Source organism: Emys orbicularis, chromosome 3 (assembly GCF_028017835.1).
Source record: "Emys orbicularis isolate rEmyOrb1 chromosome 3, rEmyOrb1.hap1, whole genome shotgun sequence".
NCBI lineage: Eukaryota > Metazoa > Chordata > Testudines > Emydidae > Emys > Emys orbicularis.
Genome location: NC_088685.1, coordinates 142,029,958 through 142,051,981, shown reverse-complemented (window position 1 = coordinate 142,051,981; position 22,024 = coordinate 142,029,958). Strand labels below are relative to the sequence as shown.

The 22,024-nt window shown below is 48.5% G+C and overlaps 6 non-coding genes across 6 annotated transcripts; all 6 read right to left on the bottom strand.

Moving 5' to 3' along the window:
- Window positions 1–12,118: 12,118 nt before the first annotated feature.
- TRNAL-AAG (transfer RNA leucine (anticodon AAG)) lies at window positions 12,119–12,200 on the bottom strand. The gene has a single exon. It is a non-coding gene; the product is annotated as a tRNA-Leu (tRNA).
- A 239-nt stretch (window positions 12,201–12,439) lies between these two features.
- On the bottom strand, window positions 12,440–12,522 carry TRNAL-UAG (transfer RNA leucine (anticodon UAG)). Its single transcript has one exon. It is a non-coding gene; the product is annotated as a tRNA-Leu (tRNA).
- Window positions 12,523–12,637: 115 nt separating this feature from the next.
- On the bottom strand, window positions 12,638–12,720 carry TRNAL-CAG (transfer RNA leucine (anticodon CAG)). Its single transcript has one exon. It is a non-coding gene; the product is annotated as a tRNA-Leu (tRNA).
- Window positions 12,721–12,887: 167 nt separating this feature from the next.
- TRNAL-AAG (transfer RNA leucine (anticodon AAG)) lies at window positions 12,888–12,969 on the bottom strand. The gene has a single exon. It is a non-coding gene; the product is annotated as a tRNA-Leu (tRNA).
- A 238-nt stretch (window positions 12,970–13,207) lies between these two features.
- On the bottom strand, window positions 13,208–13,290 carry TRNAL-UAG (transfer RNA leucine (anticodon UAG)). The gene has a single exon. It is a non-coding gene; the product is annotated as a tRNA-Leu (tRNA).
- Window positions 13,291–13,405: 115 nt separating this feature from the next.
- Window positions 13,406–13,488, bottom strand: TRNAL-CAG (transfer RNA leucine (anticodon CAG)). Its single transcript has one exon. It is a non-coding gene; the product is annotated as a tRNA-Leu (tRNA).
- Window positions 13,489–22,024: the final 8,536 nt, after the last annotated feature.

Genomic DNA, 22,024 nt, shown 5'->3' with positions numbered 1-22,024 from the left:
CCTGAGCCCCCCCTCCCCGCCACCCACCTGTGACCCAACTCCTCCTTGCATGCGGGGCTGATCTGAGTCTCCCTGCTGCCCGATTACGCAGGAGGCTGGTCCTCTGAGCCTCCCTGCTGCCCACCTGTGACCTCCCCTTCGCCCTGGCAGCCCCTTCCTCCCCCTGCATGTGGGACTGGTCTGAGCCCCCTTTCCTCCCATGTGCACAAGGTTGGTCCTCCGAGCCCCCCCTGCTGCCTGCCCACTCGGCTGGTGGTCTGAGCCCCCCCCACGGCACACCCACACACGGGGCCACCCAAGGTCCCCCTCTACGCCCTGTATGTGGGGCAGGCTGGCCAGCCCAAGCCGCTCTTCCTAGCGCTCCCTCCAGCGCAGGGCTGGTGTTGTCCTCACCGCCCCTCCCCCCCCTTTCCTCTCATCTCACTTTTTTGACAGCGGTACGTAGTAGCAGATAGACAGATTCACCAAATTGCCACGTGTATCAAATATTTACAGCAAATTATTCATGATCAGTCAAAAAAGAGTATAAAAACTCACATAAAAGATGTGTTAAATCAGTTTGAACAACAAATAAATTTGGGGACATTGGGATCTGCTTGTGGGCTTTCTGCAAGAAGAAAGAAGCTAAATTTGGCAAGTAATTGAAGTGTTATGAATTATTTGATCAGCTCTAACATATATTCAGATATACTCACAGAAAGAAATGAGATGGAGAGAGTATTCATCAGCCCAAGAAAGATAAAGGGTTTAAAGTTTCACTTAAGTAACAGAATTACTGTGACATGCTGGAAGCTTAGTTCTAATATGTACTTTTCAATGTCAGCAGATGTAGCTGTAGAGGAGTCTTGCTTTGGGACAATAAAAAAAATGTAAGCCTTTGTAATGGACATATTTGTCCATTTGTGATAAACAGCCACATAAAGCTCTGAACTTGTAAGTGTGGGGGATTTTAGTTATTTATCTCTGTATCTGTTGAAAGCTTTTTTTATAAACTTCATTGTAACCAAACTTGAGAGTATATTCTGTGTCATTTGGAGTGTAAAAACACACCATGAACTGCGAAAGAGGATAGTCCAGCAGTCAATCAGCTTCTCCAGTGGAGTAACCTTTCATTTACGTACAAAGGGCATAAAGCATCCAGGACATGTGAATGGAGAGAAGCAGTAGGATGTAGACACGGGCAGGCTCAACATACAAATAGGGTGATCACTGTAAAGGGATCTTAAGAAAATATTAAGAAGCTACGTACAGCAACAGTATGGACTGGGTTATGTTCTGATGTAGTTTCAGGGAATTAAGAATTCAAATCTTTCCTGAGCCTTGTACCATAATTGTTGGATCTATATGTGTGTGTGCTCCAGGAGAATTTATGATACATACTAGGGTTGCCAATGTTAGTTGGACACATTCCTGGAGGTTTCATCACATGACAAACTCTTTAATTATAGATTAATCTTTAATTTCTGGAGACTCCAGGACAATCCTAGAGGGTTGACAACCCTAATACATACCCTAGATTTTAGCAGTTCTTTATTTGGAACTCTTCAACGTTAATCTTGTCTGCACTTGAACGTTAGCACAGATTAAAGTAGGGTGTGAGGAAGGTGGGTAAAGCTCAACAGCTAATCCTGTATAACTCCGTGTGTTGATAGTCTTAGTCTGGAACAAAAGTGCCTGGTTCCTGGTTAGTTTAATCCACTTTAAGGAACTAGGAACCCTTGATCTGGAAAAAGAGTGTTGACCCATGGAGTTAATCGGGGACAATGCTAAATGTAAACAAACCCTTGCAACTCTGACAACTCTAAAGTGCAAGTGTAAATTGTAGCAGCCCTTTGGACCCTTGCATTTATTTATTTATTTATTTATTTATTTATTTCGGAAAAGAGACAAAAATGGATTTATGTGCACATGTGGCTTCTGATCAATGTCATTTATTCGACCAATCACAGCTAACCAGCTGCGGAAAACCGATCAATCAACAGACTTAAACAGTCGACCAAATATAACTGTCAAATATTTTTGAATAACAAAAAAAAAAAAATGAGTAAATTGTGATCTGCTCATGGATATTTCACCAGCAGAAAAAGAGGCTGTGCTTGTTGGATAAATGATTCATTGTGAATTAGTCATTCAGATCGAATTGTCTAGTACGCTTAACTAAAACTAATTTCAGTGATCTAGGTTTAGTATGAGAGAAAGGCCAAAGGGAATTAACTTCTCTATTTAAATTCTAAGCCTACCTGCAATAATACCAAAAATAAATCACCTTTAAGATAATGAGACCTTTATACATTTAAATACCTTTTTTAAATACTGGACTTGTCTCTAGTGATTGTTTTGAAATTATTTGTCTTTAAAGAGTCAATCTAAGACCCAGTACAATTGCAGAAAGGTATGTAGAATAAGAAAATATGTTTTGTAAATATTTTTTTACTGTGACTCTAAAGTAACAATGTTAATTAGAACAATTTCAAAATAAATAATAATGACAAGTAAAATACAAAAACTAGGTGTGATGTTTAGTACCTACAGTCTATATTGTCATGAACGGGGGACTGCTGGCTTTACAAGCAGACAAATTAGCATTTTATTATGTAAGTCCCAGGCCTAAAATATTTAGAGGGACAGAGCTCTCTGCACCTGCTATTGGGGAGAAGAGGAAAAGCTAGCCCTGGGCAGACTCATTTACATAAATTATAATGTTGTTTACCCATAATTCCACCTTCTGCATTTTGTTGTTTTGGCTGCAATTTGTTTGTTTTGATAAGTATGTGATAATGGATTACTATAATTACTGCACTCATGAATGGGCGAAGAATTGTTCAGGATATATACCATGGGTGAGGGGTCATCCTGATCGAACAAATAATGGACTTTGATTGGGTAGTAATGTTCAGGCTGATTACAAAGACAGGGAAAGGGCTTTGACCTGGAAATGAAATGTGCTGTTTAAGGCTAGCAATCCTGTCCAGGGATCATGTTTTGGTCTCGTTTCCATACTTGGGAATTTTCTGTTCTGTGTGAAAGAACCTGTTGAGCTGCAGAAGCAGATTCCACAGTGAGCACTGACTAAAACAGCATGTGGTGGCAGTAGCGGAATCAGTAGCTAAATTTATCCCACAGAGCGGACTGGCAATACAGCGCTAACTTCACTGCATTCCATACACCTGGCCAGTGGGAGCAGCGCTGTCAACACAGCTCTTGATTTAAATCCACCACCATGCTCGGTAAATTATTCCAGTGGTTAATTATTGTCCACATTAAAAATTTATGCCTTATTTCCTATCTCAATTTGTCTAGCTTCAACCTCCAGCCGTTGTGTAAGGGGACTGTTGACCCCTTGCTGAAACTTAGTGGGGGGGTTTCGGTTGGCCCTCTCCCAATACCAAAAGAAAGGGGAAGGGCCGATGAGAAATAAGGACCTTGAGACTGACAGTCCCCAGGGACAATGGGGAGAGGCCAATGCTCCAGGTCAGCCCAATAGACAGGGCAGGCAGGCTAATCAGGGAGTCAGGAGCTTGGGGATCTCATCCTGCATGTGAGCTGGAGCCAAAGTAGGGCAGAGCTAAGGAGAGAGCAGCAGCAGCCAGACCCAGAGGGGCCAGAGAAGCAGCCCAGCTAGGGTTGCCAGGTGTCGGTTTTCTACCAGAATACCTGGTCAAAAAGGGATCCTGGCGGCTCTGGTCAGCACCTCTGACCGGGTCATTTAAAGTCTGGTTGCAGCGCAGCGGGGCTGGCAGGCTCCCTACGCAGCTCCTGGAAGTGGCAACATTTCCCTCTGGCTCCTAAGCAGATGCTGGGGTGGCCAGGGGGTTCTGTGTGCTGCCCCTGAGTGCCAGCTCTGCAGCTCCCATTGGCCAGGAATGTGGCCAATGGGAGCAGTGGGGGTGGCACCTGTAGGTGGGGGCAGTGTGAGGAGCCCCCTGGCTACTCTGGCATCCACTTAGATGCTGGAGGGACATGTCACTGATTCCGGGAGCCCCTGAGCACCACCTGGAGCGCGCTCCCTGAACCCCCTGCTGTGCCCCAACCCCATTCCCCAAGCCCTGAGCCCCCTCACGGACCCAAAATCCTTCCCGGAGCCCATATCCCCTCCCACACCCCAACCCCCTTCTTCAGCCCTGAGCTCCCTCACACACTCTGAACCCTGGAGCCCCCTCCTGCACCCCAAACCCCTGATCCCTGGCCCCATCCCAGAGCCTTCAGCCCATCCCGCACCCCACCTCCCTGCCCCAACCCGGAGCCCTGGCCCGCACCCTGAATCCCCCCATTTCTGGCCCCACTCGGAGCCCCCAGCCCAGAGCCTTCCACACCCCCTTCCACACCCCAACTGCCTGCCATAGCCCGGAAAAATGAGTGAGTGAGTGAGGGTGGGGAAGGGTGAGCAAAGGAGGGCGGGGGATGGAATGAGTGGGGAGTGGGGCCTTGGAGAAGGGATGGTGAAGGGGCGGGGCCTCGGGGAAAGGGCAGGGCAGGGGGCGGGGCAAGTGTGTTTTGTTTTCTGCAAATAGAAAGTTGGCAACACTAAGCCCAGTAGGCAGAGATGGGCTGGATGCAGAGCTGGGAAGCTGGAACCGGAGCAGCCCAGAGTAAGGAGATGGAGCAGCACAGACCTGCTATGCCAATGGTGAGCCAGGGCTGAGCTACAGTGAGGAGCTACAGGTCCAGAGCTGGGGAGCAGACACCCGCTGTGCCACAAGTAACACTGGAGCCGAATGCAGTAAGCAGTTAGCGAGAGTGAGGGGGGACGTTGGGCAGAGAGGGACAAGAGCAGGGAGACATCATGAGACAAGAGGTCTTGAAGGCTGGATTAAGGAGGGGATCATGATGACCAATGCTGGAGATGGCCAATGCTGGGGAGAAGGGTCCTGCCATCTGGAGCCTGAGGGCATGTGGCCACCGCCAGAAGAGGTGTCTGACCTGCGGTATCACTGCAGTGCAACCAGGGCCTGGGAAGAAGGCCTTGGACATGTGAGGAACAGATTGTCAACTTTCCTTACGTCCCAGAGACTGCTGTTTGTGGTTTCCCCATGCCCACAGGGCGGGGTTCATTGTTTCTGTGACGGTGTACCCCATAAGGCTTTATGGGGAGGGGGTGCTTATAAATGTATGTATGACATAACTGGAATATGTTTTGTGCTGCCTGTGCCAGGTAACATATCTCCGTAAAGGTTATGGTCTACTATATCTATTCATCCTATTTGTACATATATATATCACTTTCTACTTGAGGTTAAGAATATGGGCTGTATGCTTGCTTGGTTTCTGAGTAAGCTTTGGGAGGCATTTGGTCAGCTTCTTTAGGAAGGAATTCGCCAGGTTAAGTACCTGATCAGGAAACACTTGGGGAACAATGCATCTTGGAATGCTCCAATCCACATAAGAAGTCTTCCTGGAGACATGCAAGATACCATGTGGACAATGGCTTCAGCCTGTAAAGACTGAGTCATGCAGGGATATGTGACTTGCCCAGGTGACTCCAGAACTCCATCTTGGAGCTGGACTTTGCATAGGAGGGAGGGGGGGGGGTCTCCTCCCAGAAGAGAGAGCCTATTTAAACCTGGGGGAGACCCCTCCATTTTGTCTTCAGCTGGCTAAAGAAGGAGCCTCTCCACCCCCCCAGGATACTTGAAAGAAACTGAAACAAAAGACAGAGACTACAGGGGTTGTGAGAGATTGCTGGACCCAGGCTAAAGGGAGATTAGCCTGTAAAAGGGAGCATTCTGGAACTGGTGAGGAACTTATCTGTATTTAGTTTGATTAGGCATAGATTTGCGCATTTTATTTTATTTTGCTTGTGACTTACTTTGTTCTGTCTGTTACTACTTTGAACCACTTAAATCATACTGTCTGTATTTAATAAAATCACTTTTTATTTAGTAATTTACTCAGAGTATGTATTAATACCTGGGGGAGCAAACAGCTGTGCATATCTCTCTATCAGTGTTATAGAGGGCGAACAATTTATGAGTTTGCCTTGCATAAGCTTTATGCAGGGTAAAACGGATTTATCTGGGTTTAGACCCCATTGGGAGTTGGGCATCTGAGTGCTAAAGACAAGCACACTCCTGTGAGCTGTTTTTGGGTAAACTTGCAGCTTTGGGGCAAGTGATTCAGACCCTGAGTCTTTGTGAGAGCAGACTGGAGTGTCTGGCTCAGCAAGACAGGGTGCTGGAGTCCTGAGCTGGCAGGGAAAACAGAAGCAGGGGTAGTCTTTGCACATTGGGTGGCAGCTCCCAAGGGGGTTTCTGTGATCCAACCCGTCACAGTTTCCTTTAACCTTTTCTATTTTTTCCTTATTTTTCTTACTATTGTTGCTTAATAAATTGTATTTGGTTTGAACTTAATGTAATGATCCATGGGTCAAGGAAGCAGACAGTGAGGTGAGAGCACCCCAGAGTGGGGAAGCCCTAGCCCCTGTTCTAAGTGACCATGACAAAACTGGGGGTCAAGCCTCATAGGGATCCTGGGCCCAGACATGTTGGGGTTACAAGGACTCTGCCACATGAGAGAGAGAAAGAGGCAGGCATCTGGGTGAAGGGAGTTGGGGTGGGGACTCAGATCCTTTTGCTAATCAATTCCACCAGGGTAGTGCATAAGCCAGGAAAGTTCCCCACAGTACTGGGACCTTTCCCCTGCTTACAATTGAATCATGTTATACCTGTCTCTGTCAGACTGAAGAGCCCATTGGGGATGGACTAGAAGGGGCCCCAAAAGCATTTTTCATCCACGATGCTGTAGTAACCCGTCTCCCAGGTATTGTTGGCAGCAACAAGGACTGAGTTCAAATAGATCAGGGTGTCTCTTAAAACTAACCATCACCACAGGCTCGCTCCCCTAGCCAGAGATTTTGGGATCACTAGCTACCTTCCTGGGTGTCCTTACTAGGCAATATTTCCTCTGTCACAAGCCCTGAGTTTGTGTCTAAAACAAGGAAAGCTTCACTGGGGGGAAAGGGAACACAGTAAGTAAAACACGTCTTTAGCCGTAATCCATTACCTTGGTTCCCTTCCTGCTGGTGTGAACTTCCAATAGGCAAATGTCTCTTTATCACATCATTTCCCCTTCTTCAGCCACTAAACCCCACTCTTGCTTTGGTGTCAGTGGGCAGCACAGCCGCAGTCCCGCGATGCACTCGAGCAGGCCCATCTCCAGTCCCCTGGGAAGTGCTGCCTAGGCCTGTCCTGAGTCTCCACAACCTAACCAGCTACAACGAGTTCACCTTTATTTTGTGGGTGGGCAAGAGGGGCTGCTGCTGCCACCACCCCCATGGGCATCCGTAAAGAGCCCTTTCTGCACTGCACCCTGTCAAAGAGCTGCTTCCACATCATCTGCTGACAGAGGCCCCCCAACAGCATAGGAGCACTAGCATGCAGGACCTTTGAGTAGCTCTCACCACAAAGGAGACTTTTTCCTCCCTCTCAGTTCAGTCCCACTAGCCAACCAATTCTGAGATCATAGCTCAGTGGTTTGAGCATTGGCCTGCTAAACCCAGGGTTGTGAGTTCAATCCTTGGGGGGGCCCTTTAGGGATCTGGAGCAAAATCAGTACTTGGTCCTGCTAGTGAAGGCAGGGGCTGGACTCCATGACCTTTTGGGGTCCCTTCCAGTTCTATGAGATAGGTATATCTCCATATATTAATAGACTTTAAGCCCAGAAGGGACCATCATGATCCTTTAGTCTGACCTCTTGCACATTGCAAACCACAGAACCTCACCTACCCCCTTCTGTAATAGACACATAACCTGTGGCTGTGTTACTGAAGTCCTCAAATCATGGTTTTAAGACTTCAAGTTACAAATAATTCACTATTTACGCTAGTTTAAATCAGCAAGTGACCCATGCCCCATGGTGCGGAGTAAGGTGAACTCCTCCCTCCCCGCCCCTCAGGGTTTCTGCCAATCTGACCCAGGGGAAAATTTCTTCCTGACCAGAAATATGGCAATCAGTCGGACCCTGAGCATGTTGGCAGGACCCCCCAGCCAGACACCTAGGAAAGAATTGTCTGTAGTAACTCAGAGCCCTCCCCATCTAGTGTCCCATCTCCAGCCAATGGGGATAGTTGCGACTAGCAGTCACAGATGGGCCACAGGTCTTACCATACCATTCCCTCCATAAACTTATCAAGCTCAGTCTTGAAGCCAGTTAGTTTTTTTGCCCCCACTACTCCCTTTGGAAGGCTGTTCGGAACGTCACTCTTCTGATGGTTAGATGGGACTTGGACCTTTGGGATTGAGAGAACCTTTTTTTCTTTTACTGGGGTATTGGTTTTCATAACCATTTGTCCCCATAACGAGTGGCACGTGGTGATACTGGGAAACTGGAGTATCTGAGGGAATTGCTTGTATGACTTCTGGTTAGCCAGTGTGGTAAAACAGAAGTCCTCTCTGTTTGGCTGGTTTGGCATGCCTTAATCAGCAGTGGCTCCAGGCACCAGTGCTCCAAGCGCGGGCCTGGGGCGGCAAGACGCAAGGGACGCCCTGCCGGTCTCTGCGAAGGCAGCAGTCAGGCAGCATTCGGAGGCGTGCCTGCGGGAGGTCCGCCGGTCCTGCGGATTTGGCGGCAATTCGGCGGCGGGTACGCCAAAGCCGCGGGACCAGGGACCTCCCACCGCTGAAGGTGCTTGGGGCGGCAAAAAAGCTAGCGCCGCCCCTGGCCTTAATAGTAAAGGAACTCCAGCTTTGGGTTGTAACTGCCCTGTTCTAATAATTTGTCCTGAATTGATACTCTCAGTTGTGTCCTGCCAGAGGCTGCTTCGTTACAAAAGCCGGTACAGATGAAACTCTCTCTGTAGCCATACTTCGTCCTATTCACCAATAGATGAGATCAGAGAGGTCCTTCTCCTCTGTCCATCTAGAGTCCTGGGTAAATAGTTTATACAGGTGAAGCAGCACAGTGGCCATTCTTCCCACTGCTCACCAACAGATGGAAGCAGAGAGCTCCTATTCCCCCCTAGAGCTTCAGGCCACATGGATTTACATTGGGCATAACAATACAGAGAAAATTGTGTTAAACACCTGACTACTGTTTGCATGTGACATGCTACCTTGGCTGGGCTGTTTCTCTGCTGGAAATTCTTCATAAGATCTTTTTTGCTCCTCAGTGTGATGCAGCTACTGTCTCCAAAAATACAAGATTAGCAGCTTGCAGCTATCCTTTAATTAGGTTATAGGCTCCATAAAAATGTAAGGTTTTTTTTTTTTTGTAAGGCACATTGGGTATTGCCATAAAAGCAATGACAGTTAGTCACCCATACTTAGTTGCAGTAGCTGTTATTCTTGGCATCTGTTTTCTGCAGATAAGTGTTAAACAACAGCTGTCTCACATTAAGGAGCTTAAAAAAAAAGTACAACATCTCATTAATTGCTATTTCACTCTTTCTTAACAGACCCACTTTAGAGACCTTTAGTTAGCAGCTCTTGCTGTTCATGCTGAGTGGAACTCATTTCCATTTCTATTAGGATCATTTGGAGAGTGTTACACATCAAATATCTCAAGTTTATTGTGAACATTCTGAAATCACAATTTCTGTTTAGGATGCTCCACATCACATTGTTGATGAAGCTATCTGCATCTATGAACTTGGAAGCACATGGTGAAAAAATCAGAATATTGAATGAATAATCTATTATCTTGTAGCCTTAGGGCAACCTATTCCCCTTTAATTCATCCAGTAACTGTGAACCCCAACATTCTGCTTTCCTTCCATGCATGGAACTCCCAGGAATCCCATTCCCAGTGGGAAAGGAGTTCCACACGTGAAAGGAGAGCGAAATCTGGGAAATTAAATCTGAAAGAATTTTTCTCTAAGGTAGGAAATGTCACAGTCTGAATGCATTTATACAGATGCATTATAGCATGTAGCTACAGGGGACCGCAAACAGGGGAGTTTGAGAGAGGGCGAAGGAGATAGCCTGCTGAACAAACAAGGTGCGAGTACTAACTTTGGGGTGAGTGAGTTTGTTTGGCTGTTTGCGTTTTTCTTTTTTTTTTTCTTTCAAGTTATTTCAGTTACAGGGTCAATTGGGTCAATTGGGATTGTGTGCTGGGGACAGTTTGCGCCTTTGTTCCCTTGATCATCCATGATCAGCCTCAATCAGCCTTGTGAGCGCACACTCCCTGTGTGATTAACGAGGGGGTAGGGCTGACCTAGGAGGGAAGGCCTTAAAAGTCAGAGACTAAGGGCATGGTTACACTTGCAGATGTAGAGCACTTTGAGTTAAACCAGCTTTCGTAGAGGACAGTAGGGAAGGCGCTGTAGTCTGTCCCCACTGACAGCTGACAGCGCACTGGCATGGCCACATTAGCAGCTTTTGCAACAGCCACAGAGAGCAGTGCATTGTGGTCGCTAGCCGAGCATGCAAGTGGCTGCAATGTGCTTTTCAGATGGGGTGGGGTGGAGTGTGACAAGGAGTGTGTTGTGTGTCTGTGGGGGGAGAGAGAGTGGGTTTTTGGTGGGGCTGATAGCAAGTCACCATGCTGTCTTGTAAGTTCAGCAGACCTCCCGCTCCTGCTCCCGGCCTCTCTCTCTCACACACAGCATTCCACAGTAACGGCTTGCATGCCGGCTGTCAGAAACGGAGCTTTGAAAGGGCATTTCCTCATTCCTACAGGAGGTCAAAGCAATGACAAGAGTGGCCACTTGACTTAAAGGGATTATGGAACGTTTCCAGAGGCCGATCAAAGCGCAGTAATGCAACACCTCGTTCACACCATGCGTTGTAGCCACGGCGCAGCAAATGTTATTCCTCTCGCCGAGGTGGATTACCAGGAGCACTCTAGCTGCGGAGTCAGAGCGCTCTACATGCCTTGCCAGTGTGGACAGGGAGTGCGCTAGTGCGCACGGGGCTCCTTTATTGCGCACTAAGTCGCAAGTGTAGCCAAGCCCTAAGCCACCAAGGGGAGCTTGCAAACAGGGGAGTTTGGGAAAGGGAGTCATACTATAATCCTTAAGGTTAGGAAGGGCCTCATCACCAGTGCCAACACTGCTCCTGTCTCCTCCACCTGCACCTGTATCCAGACAGAGAACCTAACCATGGAAACCTCTACGCAGATCCTGGTGTGGTTTTCCAGAGACTGTGGCCTGCATTTCCCACTGACAGAAAGCCAGGCTGAGGGGACCATCCAGTGTCAGAGGTGCCTACTGGTGGAGTCTCTCAGGAAGCAGGTAGAAGAGCAACAGGAGGTGGTTAGGCTGAGGAGAATCCATGCACATAAGGAAATCATTGACAGTATTCATATGGAGATTCCCAAGGTTGAGGATATCCAGCTAGAGAGAATTGCGGTCAAGCCCCCGGGGGAAGAGGAGAAGGCTCTGGTACAGGGAGGACACTGGCTGCTGGTTACTTCTGGCAGCAGGCAGTGCACCACCCCTACTCCCAAACCACCCACCATGGGGATGGAGAACTGTTATCCTGCCCTGGCAATGAGCAATGAGGACTCACCCCCAAAGATGGAGGAGGAGAACCCATGTACCCCAAGGCTGAGAGAATCACAGCCAGCACTCAAAGGAGGAAACATGGGTAGTAGTGGTTGGAGACTGTTTTCAGAGAGGGACAGAGGCACCCATCTGGAGCCCTGAAATGGCATCCCAGGAGGTATGCGGTCTCCCGGGGCCTGTACCGAGACGATACGGCAGGATTGGGGAGAACCACCCACCCACTCACCACTCACCACCACCACATACTACTCATCCACGTGGGCACTATGAGGTATGTCACTCTCTGGCTGCGAGGGGGCACAGGCCCGCGGGGCAGAGCCTTTTCCCCGAGAGCCCAGGGGAGGAAGTGGGAACTCCGCCTCTGACGAGATCCACAGCAACCGCCCGCCCCAAAAGGACCGAAGGCAGCCCCAACGAAACAAAAGGCTGGCAAGCGGTTGTCAGGAGTGGGATTTGAACCCACGCCTCCGGAGGAGACTGCGGCCTAAACGCAGCGCTCGGCCACCCTGACGGCCTGTGGGAGGTCCCGCTGCTAGCTGTCGGCCGGGAGGCCAACGCTCAGGCGCACCGGAAGTGGAGGCCCGCTCCGGCGGCCCCTTAGCTAGCGCCAAGAAAAGGGCCCGTGGCTCCCAAAGGCGGGCGGGGAACACCTACGGGTGCGGCAGGCAGAGAAGAGACTGTCAGGGGTGGGATTCGAACCCACGTCTCCGGGGAGACTGCGACCTTAACGCAGCGCCTTGGACCACTCGACCACCCTGTCAGGCAGGAGCAGCCTGCTGCCGGCGCTCTCTTGCCCGCCCCTTGCGGCGGCGGCAGGTGCACGCCGCCCACCAGAGTCCCTCTCTGGCTGCGAGGGGGCGCAGGCCAGCGTGGCAGCGCCTTTTCCCCCGAGAGCCCAGGGGAGGAAGTGGGAACTCCGCCTCTGACGAGATCCACAGCAACCGCCCGCCCCAAAAGGACCGAAGGCAGCCCCAACGAAACAAAAGGCTGGCAAGCGGCTGTCAGGAGTGGGATTCGAACCCACGCCTCCGGAGGAGGCTGCGGCCTAAACGCAGCGCCTTGGACCGCTCGGCCACCCTGACCAAGCTGGGAGGGGCCCCTTTAGGTGGGAGTCAAAGCAAAAGCACCCCAGTGCAGCACCGCCACACGGCACTCCTTCCCTGGGCCCCAGCCCCGAGGGGGTGGAAAGAGAGAGCTTGTCAGGGGTGGGATTCGAACCCACGCCTCCGAAGAAGACTGCGACCTGAACGCAGCGCCTTAGACCGCTCGGCCACCCTGACGGCCTGCAGAAGGTCCCGCCGCTAGCTATCGGCCAGGAGGCCAACGCTCAAGCGCACCGGAAGTGGAGGCCCGCTCCAGCGGCCCCTTAGCTAGCGCCAAGAAAAGGGCCCGCTGCTCCCAGCGGCGGGCGGGGAACGCCTACGGGTGCGGCAGGCAAAGAAGAGACTGTCAGGGGTGGGATTCGAACCCACGCCTACGGGGAGACTGCGACCTTAACGCAGTGCCTTGGACCGCTCGGCCACCCTGTCGGGCAGGGACAGCCTGCTGCCAGCGCTCTCTTGCCCGCCCCTTGCGGCGGCAGCAGGTGCACGCCACCCACCAGAGTCCCTCTCTGGCTTCGACGGGGCGCAGGCCAGCGTGGCAGCGCCTTTTCCCCGAGAGCCCAGGGGAGGAAGTGGGAACTCCGCCTCTGACGAGATGCACAGCAACCGCCCGCCCCAAAAGGACCGAAGGCAGCCCCAACAAAACAAAAGGCTGGCACGCGGCTGTCAGGAGTGGGATTCGAACCCACACCTCCGGAGTAGACTGCGGCCTAAACGCAGCGCCTTGGACCGCTCGGCCACCCTGACCAAGCTGAGAGGGGTCCCTTTAGGTGGGAGTCAAAGCAAAAGCACCCCAGTGCAGCACCGCCACAGGGCACTCCCTCCCCGGGCTCCAGCCCCGAGGGGGTGGAAAGAGAGGGCTTGCCAGGGGTGGGATTCGAACCCACGCCTCCAGAGGAGACTGCGACCTGAACGCAGCGCCTTAGACCGCTCGGCCACCCTGACGGCCTGCGGGAGGTCCCGCTGCTAGCTGTCAGCCGGGAGGCCAACGCTCAGGCGCACCGGAAGTGGAGGCCCACTCCGGCGGCCCCTTAGCTAGCGCCAAGAAAAGGGTCCGTGGCTCCCAGCCACTCAGAGGCGGGCGGGGAACGCCTACCGGTGCCGCAGGCAGAGAAGAGACTGTCAGGGGTGGGATTCGAACCCATGTCTCCGGGGGAGTGTGACAATGCGGTTCTGGCGGGACCCAACTGAGAGTGCCAACTCAGGACAAACTGCTCAAACAGGGCAGTTATAGCCCAAGGCTGGGGTTTTTTCCACCTCTAAGGCAAACCAAACCAGCCCGACTAAGAGGACTTCGGTCTCACCCCACTGGCTAACCGCAAGTCTTACAAACAATCTCCTTAGACACTCCAGTTTCCCAGTATCACCAACAGTGCCACTCGTTATGGGGACAAATGGTTATGAAAACCAAGACCCCAGTAAAAGAAAAAGGTTCTCCTGATCCCAAAGGACCAAGCCCCAGACCCAGGTCAATATACAAATCAGATCTTACCCACAAATCACGCTGTTGCCAATCCTTTAGAATCTAAAATCTAAAGGTTTATTCATAAAAGGAAAAAGATAGAGGTGAGAGTTAGAATTGGTTAAATGGAATCAATTACATACAGCAATGGCAAAGTTCTTGGTTCAGGCTTGCAGCAGCGATAGAATAAACTGCAGGTTCAAATCAAGTCTCTGGAATACATCCCCCGCTGGGATGGGTTCTCAGTCCTTTGTTCAAAGCTTCAGCTTGTAGCAAAGTTCCTCCAGAGGTATGAAGCAGGATTGAAGACAAAATGGAGATGAGGCATCAGCCTTATATAGTCTTTTCCAGGTGTAAGAACACCTCTTTGTTCTTACTGTGGAAAATTACAGCAAAATGGAGTCTGGAGTCACATGGGCAAGTTCCTGCATACTTTGCTGAGTCTCAAGGCATATTTGCCTTCTCTCAATGGGTCAGTTGTATAGCTGATGGTCCTTAATGGGCCATCAAGCAGGCTAGGCAGAGCTAACACCAGTTTGTCTGGGATGTCACCCAGCAGCATAGCATAAGTTTGAAATACAGACAGTATAGAGCCAATATTCATAACTTCAACTACAAAATTGATACACACATATAGACAGCCTAATCATAACCAGTAAACCATAACCTTGTCTTAGACACCCCATTTGACCCCCTTTATACAAGATTTGCGTGCCACTACAGGACCTTGGTTGCAACAACGATCTATATGGTCCCAGATTATAGATAGGGGGTCAAATGAGGTGTCTAAGACAAGGTTACAGTTTGCTGGTCATAATCATGCTGTCTATATGTGTGTATCAATGTGGTAGTTGAAGTTATGAATATTCGCTCTATACTATCTGTATTTCAAACTGCTGCTCTGCTTCTGGGGAACATCCCAGACAAGTTGGTGTTAGCTTTGCCTAGCCTGCTTGATGGCCCATTAAGGACCATCAGCTGTACAACTGACCCATTGAGAGAAGGCCTTGTAACTAGCGAAGTATGCAGAAACTTGCCCATGTGACTCCAGACTCCATTTGGCTGTAATTCTCCACAGTAAGAACAAAGAGGTGTTCTTACACCTGAAAAAGACTATATAAGGCTGATGCCTCATCACCAACTTGTCTTCAATCCTGCTTCTTACCTCTGGAGGGACTATGCTACAAACAGAAGCGCTACACAAAGGACTGAATGACCCATCCCAGCTGTGGATGTACTCCAGAGACTTGATTTGAACCTGCAGTTTATTCTATCACTGCTGCAAGCCTGGACCAAGAACTTTGCCATTACTGCATGTAATTGATTCCATTTAACCAATTCTAGCTCTCATCTATATCTTTTTCCTTTTATGAATAAACCTTTGGATTTTACATTTGTGGGTAAGATCTGATTTATATATTGACCTGGGTCTGGGGCTTGGTCCTTTGGGATTGGGAGAACCTTTTTTCTTTTACTGGGGGATTGGTTTTCATAACCATTTGTCCCCATAACAAGTGGCACTGGTGGTGATACTGGGAAACTGGAGTATCTAAGGGAATTGCTTGTATAACTTGTGGTTAGCTAGTGGGGTGAGACCAAAGTCCTCTTTGGCTGGCTGGTTTGGTTTGCCTTAGAGGTGGATAAAGCGCAGCCTCGGGCTCTAACTGCCCTGTTTTAAGCGATTTGTCCTGAATTGGCATTCTCAGTTGGTTCCTGCCAGAACGAGCATCATTACACCTGTGTCATGTTCTGTTTTGTGAGAGTGACTGGAACCTTCAGGATGAGGATTTGGGGGCAAATTCTGGGCTGGAAGTGTTCTACAGTCAGCCTGCAAGGAGTATCCAAGTTGGGCAAAGCCAGGGTGAGGGTTGTGAGTGCTGGTAAGCTGTTGGGTTCACAGTCCTGAACCAAAGTTGCACAGCCACAAGACACCCAGGGTTACAAGGTAGATATTGACTGAACACCTTACTGCCCTGGGTGGAATTTAGGTCTGCCAGGTGGCCTGGAGTTGCTGCATCTTTACTGCAGAAGTGCAGCCCATAAAACCTATAGTTCCCAGCGAATATTTCAGCCAGGCTGTCCTGATGAAGATGAATCATTATCTACTGGGGCTTGCATACTGCCCAGGCTACACATCCATTGTAAAAATTTAAGCTGGCTGCGAGCTGACCTATTTTCTACAATTTAGGGATGGTTTTCCTTCACCCCAGTGCTAAGAATCACAATTTGCTTTTCCTCCAATGATCTCCAAGTGCTTTATAAAGGTTCAGAGAGGAAAACTGAGGTGTGAAAGGGCTAAGAAACTTGCTTTCAGTTATCTAATGAGTATGTTAGGAGTAGAACCAGGTCAGCCAGTCCCTAGGCCGGTGCTCTTAAAATTATTGTCTACGCTTTAGTAAGTGACAGGGGGACTGGAATATGAAAAGCCACCCAGAAAAAGAAAAGGTATTTCAATATAATTGATCTGTTTGGCCAGAATATGGACTGTGGGGGAACAGAGAGAGAGAAGGCTAACTGTGGCGCATTGCAGAGCAATGTGGTTTGGTCTGTAGCCTGCTATGTTGTATGCGCTGCTCCATTATTGCATATTTATGTATTTAGGAAAACTAGAAAACTGGTGTGTAACTAACGATTCTTGGTATTTAACTTGCCTGATGTGTGTTGCTTTTGTAGGCGTGACGTAACTAATATTGGTGATCATCATCATCCTAATACATTGCCCAAGTAAGAGCTCCCTGATCTGTCTCCCCTCTATTCCCAAAATGTTTAGCACCCAGCTTCACTTTTTTTGCTCCTTCTATTACCCAGGAAACCCATCTGGTTCATATTTAATAAGTTTTCTATGTAAAGGAATGTGACACAAATTATAAAGCTCAAATACAGTTGTGTTACGGAGTACATACATGCCACAGATATTTGGAATGTAAATTAAAACAAAAACTAGGTCAACCTTGTCTTACATGCCAGGTGTTCAATAAAAACCATTTTATTCTAGACATTTCTGTTGAAAGAGTTCATCTCAATTTTACAGTAAATCACTAGGTATGTTGTGCCACCTACTGGCAAAAAGTACAAATTACAATGGCTTAAGAATTGGGTTTGAAGCAGAATCTATCAGTCCTAATGTGAACTGACTTTCTTCCAGTAAAGTACTGGAGGAGGCTCCTACATAGGAACGGTCATACTGGGTCAGACCAACGGTCCATCTAGCCCAGTATCCTGTCTTCAGACAGTGGCCAGTGCCAGGTGCCCCAGAGGGAATTAACAGAACAGGTAATCATCAAGTGATCCATCTCCTGTTGCCCATTCCCAGCTTCTGGCAAACAGAGGCTAGGGACACCATCCCTGCCCATCCTGGTTAATAGCTGTTGATGGACCTATCCTCCATGCACTTATCTAGTTCTTTCTTGAACCCGGATATAGTCTTGTCCTTCACAACAGCTTCTGGCAAAGAGTTCCACAGTTGACTGTGTGTTGTGTGAAGAAATACTTCCTTTTGTTTGTCTTAAACCCGCTGTCTATTAATTTCATTTGGTGACCCCTAGTTTTTGTGTTATGAGAAGGAGTAAAATACACTTCCTTATTCACTTTCTCTACATCAGACATGCTTTTATAGACCTCTATCATATCTCTCTTCTCCCCCTCCCCCGCAGTTGTCTCTTTTCTAAGCTGAAAAGTCTCAGTCTTATCAATCTCTCTTCATATGGAAGCTGTTCCATACACCTAATCTTTTTTTTTTTTTTGCCCTTTTCTGTACCTTTTCCAATTCCAATGCATCTTTTTTGAGATGGGGCGACCAGATCTGCACACAGTATTCAAGATGTGAGCGTACCATGGATTTACAGAGAGGCAATATGTTATTTTCTGTCTTATTATCTGTCCCTTTTCTAAGGATTCCCAACATTGTTAGCTTTTTTGACTGCTGCTGCACGTTGAGTGGATGTTTTTAAGGAGAGAACTATCTACAATGACTACAATGATACTTTTTTTTCAGCACTAACAGCTAATTTAGACACCATCATTTTATATGTATAGTTGGGATTATGTTTTCCTATGTGCATTACTTTGCATTTATCAATATTGAATTTCATTTGCCATTTTGTTACCCAGTCACCCAGTTTTATGACATCCCTTTGTAACTCTTCACAGTCTCCTTTGGACTTAATTATTTTGAGTAGTTTTATATCATCTGCAAATTTTACACTTCACTGTTTACCCCTTTTTCCAGATTATTTGTGAATATGTTGAATAAGACTGGTCTTAGTACACATCCCTGTGGGACACCACTATTTACCTCTCTCCATTCTGAAAACTGAACATTTATTCCTACCCTTATTTCCTTTCTTTTAATCAGTTACAGATCCATGCGAGGACCTTCCCTCTTATCCCATGACTGCTTACTTTGCTTAAAAGCTTTCGGTGAGGGACCTTGTCAAAGGCTTTCTGAAAATCTAGGTACGCTATATCCACTGGATCCCCCTTGTTCACATGCTTGTTGACCCCTTCAAAGAATTCTAGTGAGACATGATTTCCCTTTACAAAAAACATGTTGGCTCTTCTTGTTTCAACCAATTTGCCTGATATTGAAGTTAGGCTCACTGGCCTGTAATTGCCAGGATCGCCTCTGGAGACTTTTTTAATTTTTTTTTTTTTTTATATATAATGGTGTTACATTAGCTATCCTCCAGTCATCTGGCACAGAAGCTGATTTAAATGATAGGTTACATACCACGGTTATTAGTTCAGCAATTTCACGTTTGAGTTCCTGCAGAACTCTTGGGTGAATACCATCTGGTCCTGGTGACTTATTACTGTTTAATTTATCAATTTACCATCCCCCCTGGGAGGGTTTCCAGGAACTCAATATTAAAATTCCACCACTAAATTGAAAAGGGGGTTACAAGAATTTCTCTGCTTCTGACAAAGCTCACCTGCCTTTCAAATAGTGCTGTATCAGCCATGCCAGACAGGTCCAGACCTGTGTTATTGGGTGGGGAAGGAATAGGTTTCTCCAGTTTTTTCAACGGTGAGTAGATGGGACACGGCTTGCTAACCTGCAACCCCAGGTCCTTACAGACCAGTGGATGCAACAGCTGTTAAAAGTTGTTGCTAGTACTCATAGCCAGGTTGCTGTGGCCCTAAGAGCCAATGTTTGAAAAATGGATCAGAGAATGGGTCTAATCTTGAATCCCCAGGAGTAGCAGAGAGGGGATACGGTTATGTACCAACTGGTTAAAGAGAGCCCCCGCTCTAACTCCAGTCGAGGCAGGACCTGTGAAAATTTGCAATAAAGCAAGTCCCACTGTTTATCAGCTAGAAATCTGGTTGGGGAAGAAAACCACATTGAAATGGTTTCACTCCACACAGCTGAAATGCTGGACAGGGGATAGCCCTGAGCAACTCCAAACAAATTAAGATCATTGCACATGCTGAAGCCCAAGAGGGTGCTCAGAGCACAGTGAGACGTTCAAGAGCCCACTCCCAAGAAGGGGGTGAAACTCAAGTCCAGCTGGATCTGAGGACAAGTTAATAAGTTTAGTTTAAATGTTAATGTATAACCCCCACTATATAGGGAGGGCAAAAGTTTTGCTTTGCTTTGTGTTTCAGATTACTAATTGCGTGGATGCTGGAAGATTTTGGAGACGATACGCTCCCATGTGCTGTTTTTGCTGGCGTTTGGATTGCCTTCTTTGGTGGTGTGAATCCAGAACCTGTTGTGTTCAAGGCGTGGGGATACTCCCTGTGGATGACAGTGTAATGTAAAATGAACAACACCCTCAACATTACTACTGATCCCAACATCCCAGGAGAACTAATCACTCTTTTAGGCCCCTTGGATGGATATGATCCCACTTTAGTAAAACTGAAACTGAAAGGCATGGACTTGGACAAAGTAAATAGTAGTGTGGGAATGAGCAAGAACTGGCAATGTATCATGGTTTGGATTGCAAAGGAAGTAAAATGGTGACTACAGAATCTATATCGCTGCGGTGGCAACATCACCATCCTAATGTATACACGGGGGAGATGGGAGAGTGAACTTAGTGGGAGGAATAAAAGTCTACCCAGGTGAATACGGTTGTTGCTGGGTGGGAACGGACAGCCTGCTATTTAATTGTAGTAAGCCCAAGTGCGTTCACTTGTGGAATGACATGCCTAAGCGGATAGCTCCAGGGGAAAAGACAATTCATTTTAGGCTGAAACACTCCCTTTTGTTCCGATATGCTGGACAAGAAGATTTGGGGGAGGCAAAACTACAGATAGTGACACCAGGAGGGCAATGGGAAATTCACTAAGGAGGCCCCGGGGGTCTCAGGAAATTTACAAGAGGGATAAAGGATGTTTTAATAAAAGGGTGGTTAAATGGTACCTTGGTAAAATGGTTATTAATATGCAGCTCATTATGACAAGAAAATAGCCCCTTCGGGGACCCCGTAGAGTCAAAGGAATAGAAGTGTGAATGTTGGAACCACCTGTAATTTGATTGGAGCATATGTGGTTCAAACCAATGTAAAAAGCAATGGGTGATTGATCCAACCCACATGGCTGGTCTCTGCTGCTCCAGCTCTGGGCTCCTGCTCTGGCTCCCCCAGCTCTGAGGTGTGGCGCTCTCCCTGGCTCTGCCTTACTCTGCCCTGGCAGCCCCAGCTCACATAGAGGACAGGCCCTAGGCTCTCAACTCCCTCATTGGCCTGCCCACCCTATCACCCCGGCTGACTTAGCGTGCTGGCCTCTCCCAATTGGCCCTCTAGACCTATCGCTCCCAGCATCCGGACTCCTCTTTGGCCCTTCCCCTTTCTCCTCGTACTGGGAGAAGAACAACCAAAAAACCACTAGGGCTAGGTCTACACTACCACTTATGTTGGTATAACTTAGGTCGTGCAGGGGTGTGAATAAGCCAAGCCCCTGAGCAACGTAGGTTACACTGACCTAAGTGCCAGTGTGGACAGCGAAATGCCGACAGGAGAGCTTCTCCTGCCAGCATACCTACTGCCCCATGTTGGGGGTGGATTAATTATGTCGATGGGAGAGCTCTCTCTCATTGGCATAGAGCGGCTACATGATCTTACAGTGATGCAGCTGCATCAGTACAGCTGTACTGCTGTAAACTCTCTAGTGTAGACATAGCCTCAGTTTCAGTAAGGGCCAACAGCCCCCTTCAATTGGCTTCCTGGTCAGGTGTGCTGGAAGGTGTTGTGTACACCTTGTACACAGTAGGTTGCAGGGCTGCTACTAGCAGGTCACGCTCCTGTAGCAGGTATGGACTAGCTACACAGCTCCATTCTCGCAGAGATACACCAGAGATGTGTCTTCCGTAAAATCCTAGGATTAGGATCCTACCAAATTCATGGTCCATTTGGGTAAATTTCATGGTCATAGGATTTTAAAAATCTTAAATTTCATGGCTTCAGATATTTAAATCTGAAATTTCATGGTGGTGTAATCGTGGAGGTCTCGACTCAAAAGGGAGTCATGGGAGAGGGGGTTGTAATATTGCCACCGCTGCTGGTGGCAGCACAGCCTTCAGAGCTGGGTGGCCGGAGAGCAGCGGCTGCTGGCTGGCAGCCCAGCTCTGAAGGCAGAGCCGCCACTAGTAGCAGCGCAGAAGTGAGGGTGGTATGGTATGGTATTGCTGCCATTACTGCTGCACTGCTGGTGGAGATGCGTCTGACCTGGCCCTGGGAGTGGCCTGTGCAACAGAAGAGGAAGTCCCGACCCTCCTCAGCCTGGTCGGGACTAGCAGCTGGAACCTGGTTCATGGTAGGAACCCCCGGCCGGGGTGCCCCCCAACCCCGCCCTTTCCCAGAGCTTGTGTGTTAAAGGGGCCTTGGGGTGCCTGTGTGTATGTGTGTGTGTGCGCGGGGGGGGGATGACAACAGTGCCCCCTGACCATGGCACCCTGGGCAGCCACCCAAGTCACCCACTTATAAGACCATCCCAGCTCCCCCCCAAAAAAGTGACAACTGCCCACGTATGATGCCACCATCACTTCTGCACTGCTGCTGCCAGTGATGCTGC